We start from the raw sequence: 9,993 nt of genomic DNA on the forward strand, positions 1-9,993 counted from the left end.
ATGTTGAGCAGAGTATTGGCGAAATGCCGGAGGGAGAAAGCAGAATTGGTATTAGTAGCACCATTATGGAAATCTCAGGTGTGGTTCCCCACCTTAATGGAACTAGTGTCGGATGTTCCGAGAGTCCTCCCCGACGAGGAGCGACTTCTCACGGACCCAGCTGGGTCGTGTCATCCTCTGAGAGTGAGAGGGACACTCCCGCTAGTCGCGTGCAGGATATCCGGAAACGGTGGGCCTTGCCAGGAATTTCGGCGCAGGCTGCGCAGCTTATCGCTGAATCCTGGGCCCCATCCACTAGGAGGAGCTATGACTCAGCTTGGGCTAAATGGACAAGCTGGTGCAAGGACAGAGGTGTTCATCCCGTTTCAGCACCTGTAGTGGAGATTTTGAACTTTCTAGCGAACCTATTACAGAGCGGGAGAGCTTTCCGGACTATAGGAGTGTACAGATCGGCAATTTCTGCGGGTCACATGCCTTTAGAGGGCGTCCCGGCAGGGGAACATCCGGCGGTGGCGAGGCTCATTAGAGGAGCCAGATTTAAAGCGCCACCGGAACCCAAGTATACCACGACATGGGAGGTGTCTACAGTACTGCGTCTTCTAGCGAGTTGGCCGACCAATAATTATCTCTCGCTTAAGCAATTATCAGGAAAGCTTGCGATGTTGCTATGCTTGATCTCCTGCAAAAGAGTATCGGACGTGAAAGCGCTAGAGGTTAACAGACGATCCTTCGGGCCAGAGGGAGTTACATTCTCCATAGTTAAAAGGACCAAGACAGGGACGTCTACGGTACATTATCCGTATTTCCCGAGTAATTCCAAATGGTGCGTGGCACGATGCATTAAGGAATACGAGAATAGAACAGCAGAGCATAGGGCAGCGAATACTACTCAGTTATTAATAGCGCGCAGGAAGCCCTATCACGCAGTTACATCGGCTACCATCGCAAGATGGGTCAAAGAGATTATGCAGGCAGCAGGTTTGAATGGGAGCACGTATGGAGCGCATTCGGTGAGGGGGGCCATGGCCTCGTCCGCCGTGAGAGCAGGAGTGCCTTTGAGTGAGATAATGCTGGCAGCAGATTGGTCAAGTGAGAGGACGTTTAAAGAATTTTATTTTAAGCCAGCGGAGAGTTTAGCAAATATAGTGTTGGGGAAGCTTTGAACAAGCATAATGCTCGCCTCCAGTCTTGCCATAGAATGTAGATTACCCCTGCTATCTGCGCAGGGAGTATTAATTCTATTAAAGACTAGGAGGCGAGCATTAAATTCCCACCCGAGTCTGGTACTAGGTATACAATGGCAATGATTTATTATGTATCAGTACGAGACGTTGGCACCACCCTATCATAATTTTTTGTTGCTCTTTTTCATAGGAGAGGAGCAGAAGAATAACTGAGGGTGAAGACAGAGCAGAGAGAGTGAGGAGCCCATAGCATTTGCAGCGATTAAGTTGAAAGTCCAAGAGAGCCTTCGCACAGTTGTCAAGGATCAGTTAGAGACTTTCAGAGCGAGTAAAAGCAGAGGAGGAGTCCAGGCACAGGAAGTGGATTGGGACTGGTGGAGAGAGCATGGACTACAGAGGATCATGGATTTTGTAGTTTAAAAAAAAAAAAAAAAAAAAAAAATTGCTAGTTTTAAAGCACTTTTCAGGATTTTGTTTTACATGTTTGTTGAACTGCTGAAGAGTAGAAATAAAGGAAGATGAAGCATAATGCTCGCCTCCTAGTCTTTAATAGAATTAATACTCCCTGCGCAGATAGCAGGGGTAATCTACATTAACCGATAATAAATGTCAATGAGATACTTATAAAGAATACATAACCTGTCTTAAATTACATATACATATACAAATGCAGCGGAACGGGGAGATGCAGTTACATGTTTCAGGTTCATTTTTCTCTGCGGTTCCAGATGGCTTTGAGACAGAGTGGGCTGAGCTCTCACCCACTGATCTGCATGGCACAGGTGCGATTCAGAGTAGGGCCGATTTAACTTTTCATAATTCTGACGTAATGAGGTTCTTAAAATGAGCACTACTGAGATGGGCCCAACAGCTATTATTCAAGCGCCTGCTAAATTGCAATATAAAATATTCCCACTTTTCCAAATATAAAAAGAGTATACATTGTGCCCACGCCGAGGAGACAGGAGGCAGCGATATGATTACATGGGTGGGTGGAAGGGGCATAATCACATGGATGCACGCACAATCAATCCACTTTAGACGCTGACTTGTGCTGAGGTCTGATAATGACAGGTGTCGTTATCAGTCACTCAGTGGCACACTTTGCATATATCATTATCTGGTGGACCTCCAGAGATGGCTGTGGTCTGCACATTACCAACAGACCTCTACCCATGATGCCTCAATGCATCAATGTGGCTTTTAAGTAGATAATGAATACATGAATGAATCGATAGGTGAGTAGAAACGATGAACAAATCGGCTGATACATCGGTAGACTGTATAGAAAGATGTACACTTAAAGGCATCGATAGATGGAGAGAGATAGTTGTACCCATACATGCATACAATGGATAGCCTTATAAATGGTATAAAGATGGGTGAATGGTCAGCTGTATACGAAGAGCCTCATTACAATTATGGCAGTGCAGTTAAAAACGGCAGTAATGTGGCAGTATTTCCATAACTGCCATATTACCACACCGATGTACTACAGGTTTGGCTATCGGCATAACCGGTGGAACCAAGAGTTTGGTGACTGACCCCATCATCCCCCCTTTTTCCACACAAAACATTGGTTGAGTGTTGGCAATAAAAGGCAGTGGGTTTTTATTGCACATTATTACGTAATAGTACACCAAACAATCATAATCATATAACAATACAGAATGTGTACTTTTGGGCACGCGGTCCAGAGGTTGCACCCTCAGCCCCGTGCCGCTTTCCTGGTGCCACAACGATGTGGGCCACGTACGTTGCACTGTTATCTCTTTTCCTTCTTTTTCTCCTTTTTTCTTGGGTGGGACGGTCGTTGGGAAAAGAAAAAGTAAACTGCGTAAGCAGGATACTTGTTTGGTGCTCTGTGTGGAGTCCCAAACTGATTGTGCTTTCTAGCTGATCCTGCAGCTCCTTGTATCGGCCAGGGACTAGCCCTGGGCTTTGTCTGCCTTTGTGGGGGCTGTATTTTGCCCCCGGTCAGCTGGTGCTGACGGCATTTTGCACTTTGGGGTGCCCCTTGGTCCCTACCTGGGTGTTTCCTGCTTCAATTCCCCTGCCCTAGCGTGCTTAGCACTCCTTACTGTCCTGTACAGAGGTGTTGCTCCTACCTAGCCCCTCAGCCTGCCTGGCCCCAGGAGTTTGAGGGGGTAGGAGTGGAGAGGGTGTTAGGTTTCTATTCCCCAACACTGACTGAAGCTCTGCCAGCCACTGTCCTATCCCTCAGTGTTGTAATATGGTTTGGAGTTTGTAATGGTGTGAGGTCATGAGCTGGTGGAATGTGAGGGTTGGAGTGTTCTACTGGTTGACCGTTGGACTGGGAGAGGGAGTTGAGAGCTGAGGAGTATGGGTGTGGGGGTGAGCCCGGTGTTTCCCTTCTGATGTCTTGTCATCTGTGTCCCCTACCATCCCTTGTGCTTACTGATGGAGTACAGGACCAGGACAATAAACCATCATAAAACTTATCTTTGGTGTCCCGGATACCCACTTTGTTACACTGGCGACGAGGATGGGATGGTAGGTGGATCGCCTTCTCCATCGGCGCTGCTGGGGGGGGCAGCACTTGAGGAACACCACCCCTGTGGAGGTCCCCCACACCCAGGAGGGTCTCGGGTTGAGTTAGCCCACTGTGCTAGTCCGTTTTGATATGGAGGGTGGCTCTGGGAAGTTTGCCGCCTGAATATTCAGCGTTCCCCTGACCAGCATGGGGTAGAGCACGGCCGGAGTTGTTGAAGGTCGGTGTGCTGCAGACCTATAAAGGAGCTGCGCCATCTGCGCCATCTCAAGCTCCAAGCGGTCGTGTGCAGTGGCACCGAAGCAGGAGTGAGATTCCCAGCTGTTTGCGGAGAGGACCGTGCATCGCCCCGTGCCCCCTAGAGAATGCATGGGCTAGGAGCTGTGGCGGCGCCAGGGAGTGGGCAGCCAGTGTGGTTCCCCTTCTGTCAAGTCGGCCAGCGTAGCAATGCCCTGATCAAGCTGGGCGGGGCAGAGAACTTGTATCCCCTTCACTCGTTGCCGATCGGGCAAGCGCTGGGTGCGCCCTGGAACTGTTGGGGCCGCTGCCTGCAATTGTTCAGAGGAGACTGGCGCAATGCCAATCGTGTGCCCGCAGCCCCCTGGGAGGCTACACGATGGTGGCGACATGCGCTCAGCCCCTGGTGGAGTAACTTCAGGGAGTTCGTAAGGGGTTGTCGTGAAGCCCCGTAGAGATCGCCAGGACGGCGGCCCAAGCAGAAGTGATGACGTCACAGCAGCCCTGCAGGTCCCAAGCCAGTCACGTGAACCGTGGCCGTTGGTGTTCTATCGTTGTGCCCCACGCTCGCTGTGCCAAGCATAAACAGGAAGTCGTCATCATCGAGATGCATGACTATAATTTCTCGCTGGTGCGCTGCATATCTTGTTGGGGTATGAAGATAAGTCTGTCTATAGTGGAGCAAACAACGATAAGACCATAACGTTTCTGCTGATTTCTGCATGAGAAGCTGGAATTTTCAGAGTTTTCCAGCGATGAGTTGTCAAGGGGCATTTTGGTCAGGTTAGTGTTTTGTGCCGTATGCGTGAGAGTGAGTGTTGAATATGTTGTGGCCCACTTTAATAGGATATTCCAGAAGTTCCATTTCTTGTCCCTCGGTGCAACATTAGGGGTGATGTTACCGAAGGCTGTTGTTTGTTCCCTGTGGCGTCCTTTGTTGTGGCCTTCCGTTGGAGTTTAATGCCCTGTGCTGTCAGGAAATTCAGTGCTCTGTTTCCCCACCTCATCTCCTAAGGTATGGGGGTGGTGGGCATAATATAGCGTCTTGTCATTCAATGACTTAATGAACATGCTACTGTACCATTCTGTGGTGTTCCATTCAAGGGGACTAAGCGCCGTCCATACAAAAGGTGTTCCTTCAAGAGGTTTGGACTCAGATCTACTTATATCTGAGTTTTGTGAACATAAGTTTCGTGCAGCATAACGTCCGACATGGAACATAAATTTCATGCAGTGTGCAGTCCTAGACCTATCTTCGGATGAACTTACCAGTGACTGGGTGACATTTCAAATGTGTCTGCACCTATATTTTGCCATGCGTTTATGTAATGTTAGCGGCTTTTCATAGCTTTGTATGGTTAATGTTGTGTGTGTGTTGCAGTGTGGTGTAAGATGCAAGTACAATGGAGTAGGTGGACGTGTGGGGTCGCGTGTTTAAAGACTGCATTGGGGTCCATAGTGCCCGGTTCTAGTGTCAGGGTAGGTCGCTGTGTCTGTGTGTGAGGGCATGCGTTGGAGCTTCATAGTGCTTGGCGTGTGAGCCGAGGTAGGTCGCTACGTCCAAGGTGGTATTTATGTGTCTAATAAGTGTTGGTCAGTGGAGTTTCATAGTGCTTGGCCTGTGTGCCCGGGTATGTTGCTATGGTTGTTACTTCTCAGGGCAGTGTTGTTCTGTTGTGTTTCATAGTGCTTGCTTTATGTGCCGAGGTTGGTCGCTATGCCTGAGGATGTATTTAAGTTTCCTTTTTGTTTTGTAGCGCTTCGTCTATGTGCCGAGGTAGGTCGCTATGATTGAGGGTTTTTCAGCCTTGCCTGTGTTTCCATGGTACCTGGTTTTGGACCGGGGTAAGTTACTATGTGGATCTGATGCATTGTACAAGGGTTTTCAGCTTTGCCTGTGTTTCCATGGTACCTGGTTTTGGCCCGGGGTAGGTTACTACGTGGATCTGATGTATTGCAGTTTCTCACCTGATTCCTAGTATGGTAAATCAGGTTGTCTTACTGATGGTGCCTAGAGATGGTGTATCGTGAGAAAGGAAAATGGACAATTGGTATGTGGTTGTGGAGCAGGATTCTGAATGGTGTTTCTGTGGTGGTTCGCCATTTAAACTTTGTGGGTCACTCAGTGACAGTTGGGCATTTGTTGTTGCTCCGTTTAGGGAGCGGTTGGTTTGTGCTCAGAGGGGCAGCTCTGAGGCCCCGGGGGGCAGACCGGAGTGGAAGGTGTTTGGTGCGTAGGAGGTAAGTTGGTTAGGTAGTTGTGTTAGTGTTCTCTAACAATAGTTGTCCAGGGGTGGCAGCCCTAGGTTCCGAGGGGCAGCTCGGAACAGGCGTAAGTTCACAGTTTTTTGTTTTTAGTCCTCGAGGGTGAGAGTCGAGGGACATGAGCAGTGGTGTCCTTGAAGGTCCTGGCAGGGTTGTAATGGGAGTGAGTGTGCTGTTAGCATTTTCTATGTGGTCCGGGTGGCCTGTGAATGGTTCTCTATGTGTGTTCTTCCTTATATGTTTTGGGTTGCCAGGGGTTCTGGGCATAGGCGGCCTCTGTGTGCGGGATTTCTGGTACCGTGTTTGTGTTTGGGTGATTGGGGTTGGGTGCTGGTCACGCTTTCCTTTTTCATTCTGTTGTGTTTTCCCTACGGAGGGAGAGGTGTTGTAATGTGGCTTAGAGTGTGTAGTGTTGTGAGGTCATGAGCTGGTGGAATGTGAGGGTTGGAGTGTTCCACTGGTTGACCGTTGGACTGGGAGAGGGAGCTGAGAGCTGAGGAGTATGGGTGTGGGGGTGAGCCCGGTGTTTCCCTTCTGATGTCTTGTCATCTGTGTCCCCTACCATCCCTTGTGCTTACTGATGGAGTACAGGACCAGGACAATAAACCATCATAAAACTTACCTTTGGTGTCCCGGATACCCACTTTGTTACACTCTCCTTATCCTGCCCTCCTTGGGGCACAGGTTACTGGCCCTGCTTTTCAGTTGCAGTGTTCCCCCTCCGCAGCGTTGGCTATAACCGGTGGACCCAAGAGGTTGGTGGCTGACCCCATCCTCTTCCCATGTACCACACGAAACATTGGTTGTGTGTTGGCAATAAAAGGCTGTGGGTTTTATTGCACATTATTACGTAATAGTACACCAAACAATCATAATCATAATAACAATACATAATGCATACTTTTGAGCACAAGGTCCAGAGGTTACGCCCTCATGCCCGTGTCGCCACACCTGGATGGGTTGCCGGACTTCCAGGTTCACCCAAGAAATGGTACCGACATCCCCTTGCTGCCAGATTGTCAACTATTTCCCTGCAAACATGCTCCATTCCTTTTTCTGACAGATGTGTCCCATCCTTGTGAAAAAGCTCAGGGTTTGCTTGGGATATTGTGCTATGCTTAATAAAGTGAAAGCCTCTGCTTTCACAGAATATTTCCCTTCCTCTGTTCAATTTTATCCTGGCAATATCCATGGCTTTAAAAGAATTTGCCCCACCCATGTTTTCCTGGGGAGGATAAAAAGTGTGTGTGTCTTTCCAGTTGTGGGCTATCCCTGCGAGAGAAGAGCATGTGTCTTCCAATAAATGCCTTCTCCTCATTGGGACTAGGTCATTGCCTCCCCAGGAGTATAATCAGAAATTCAGGAGTGTCCCTGTAGGCTACCAGGTCCCCCAGTTTGTTAAGAATGTCTGGCCATTCCATCCCCCTGTATACCGACCATGAAGCAATGGTGTTTTTGAACGCTGTTCCCTCCTTGGTCTCCTCTGCCCATCTCCCTGTTCTAAACACAAAGGAATGTCCTACTATCCAGGCTGCTTTGAGGGTTGTGTAGTGATCTTTTAGAGAGAATTTTGTTTAGATTAGTTCTGGTCTTATGTGCCGTTTGTAACATTCAGATTTCCATCCCTCCTATTGCTTTTACTTGTTGAGCCCCCAGCCCTCCTTGCCATGCAGTTGATCCCGCGCCTATTCTAAAGGATTGGGTCCCAAATTCTTTAGGGTCCCAGTCAGCTTTTCCTATGGCTTTCATCAGTACTACTTTGAATTGAAAATGGCTTCTGACGGATGCGTCCCTATGGATCAAAAGCCAGCCCCCCCACCAGTAGACATTGTACATTGCATTTGTTGGTGGTGCATACTGGGCAGGTGTTGGAATCATCTATACAGTAGGTATTTATTTCCCTCTTGCAACCTGTCTTGGATTTGTGAACTTTAATGGAGATTCTGTTGCCCTTACCCTTATGTCCATCATCCCCAAACCATCACTGGCTTTCGTGCTCAATGCTATTAGCTAGCTCACTCTGAAAGCCCCAAAGTATGCTAAGGAAAAACCTGTTTTAAATAACAGCACCTCGAAAGGGTGTGAGTACATCTCTTCCAACAGACCTGTCAACATAACTAGTTTATGAAAGTCTAAAGGGCGTCTTTTATCCTTATGCGGCCCTTCCACTTTTCTCCAGCCTTTGAGGGCATATGAAATTAAAGAACTCCGGATTGGGTCCGAGAGTCTCTGTATTTTAGCAAAATAAGCCACAGGTGTTAGATGCCTTTTTGACCATTCTTTTTTTACTCCATGTCTGTAAGCCCAAACTAAGAATGCATTGATATCTTTGGTCGTTATCAACTCCACATGCGCTAAACCTGTAACATTTAGTACCGTTTTCAGACATTTACTATATTGTGATGTGGTGTTGTCTGTCAGTGCCATCTTGGCCCGTTCTAAAAGTAAACCCGTTTTAGGGTCTATGTTTTTCGTTTGCAGTGCTTGCCTGCATTCACCCGTGTTTGAGGTTGATGGCTGTACATCCCAGCCCTGGACGTTCGGCGTTGGCGTTGATGCTGCTCTTATCATTTTTCCAGAATATCCCAGCAGTCCTTTGGGATATTTGCCATTTCCTTTTGGGCATTTGGTGCCATTTGTCGAAACCTTGACCACTGAAAATGAGATAATGCATCAGCAACGTTATTATCTGTCTCTGCAATTTGTTTCGCTCTTACTACAATGTTTTCAACAAGTGTGATCTTGGTTATAGCTCTTAAAACTCTTAACACTAGCTGGCACTTGGTGTTTTTTCTATTAATAATTCCTACAACTGCCATGTTATCTGACCACGCGGTTAGTTCTGTGTTTTCCAGTTGCCCGCCCCAGATGTGTAGTGCTAGCAAGATTGGTATGATTTCAAGAAGCGTGATGTTTCTGGTCCAGCCTGCTGCATGCCATGTGTCTGGACATTCTCCGGTAAGCCAAGCTGATCCCAGAATGGCCCCAAAACCTTTGCTCCCAGCTGCATCAGTAAAAAGAACTCTTCTGTCGCTTGTATTCAATGGCATGCGCCATAGTGCCGTTGACATTTTTGAGGAAATCTTCCCATATTAGTACATCTTTTTTAATTTTCTCTCCCAACCTTATGTGCAAATGTGTCTTTTGGCAGTCTTTTGTCTCTAGCTCCAAGCTCCTTGCAAATGTTTTGCCCTGTGGTATGACCCTGGCTGCAAAGGTTAAGCTTCCTGCTAAAGATTGTATCTCTCTCAATCTGCCTTTTCCCTTTTTACCTATCCTCCTGATTTTTTCTATCAATTCTTCTACTTTTGTGCTTGGTAGCCTGCAGAGGACATCCTTGGAGTCTATGTCTATACCTAAGAAAATTATGCTTGTCGCTGGTTTGGTTGTCTTTTCTTCTGCCAATGGCATGCCCCATTGCGCTGCCATTTCTATCATCATAGTTAGCGCACTCTGACATTCTCCTGTCTCTGGATGTCCTATCAATATGAAATTTCCAGGTAGTGTATTACCTGTGCTTCCGGTAACTGTTTTAGAAAAGCCCACTGAAAAAACAAACAAGCTGAATTGCTCGAATAGGGTGCAAGATACTGTGCACCCCATTGGTAGGCATCTGTCCACATAAAAGCTTCCCTGAAAAGTAAAACCCAACCAGGGTTGTGATTTTGATTGCTCTGGTAGGAGTCTAAAGGCTGACTCGATGTCCAGTTTGTCCATCAGAGTCCCTTTTCCACATTTCCTGACTACCCTATGTGCCTCTTGGAAATGGGTGCATGTCACTGCAGTTTCTGTTTC

The sequence above is a fragment of the Ambystoma mexicanum genome, chromosome 3q (assembly GCF_040938575.1).
Source record: "Ambystoma mexicanum isolate Mex_15411 chromosome 3q, UKY_AmexF1_1, whole genome shotgun sequence".
Taxonomy (NCBI): domain Eukaryota; kingdom Metazoa; phylum Chordata; class Amphibia; order Caudata; family Ambystomatidae; genus Ambystoma; species Ambystoma mexicanum.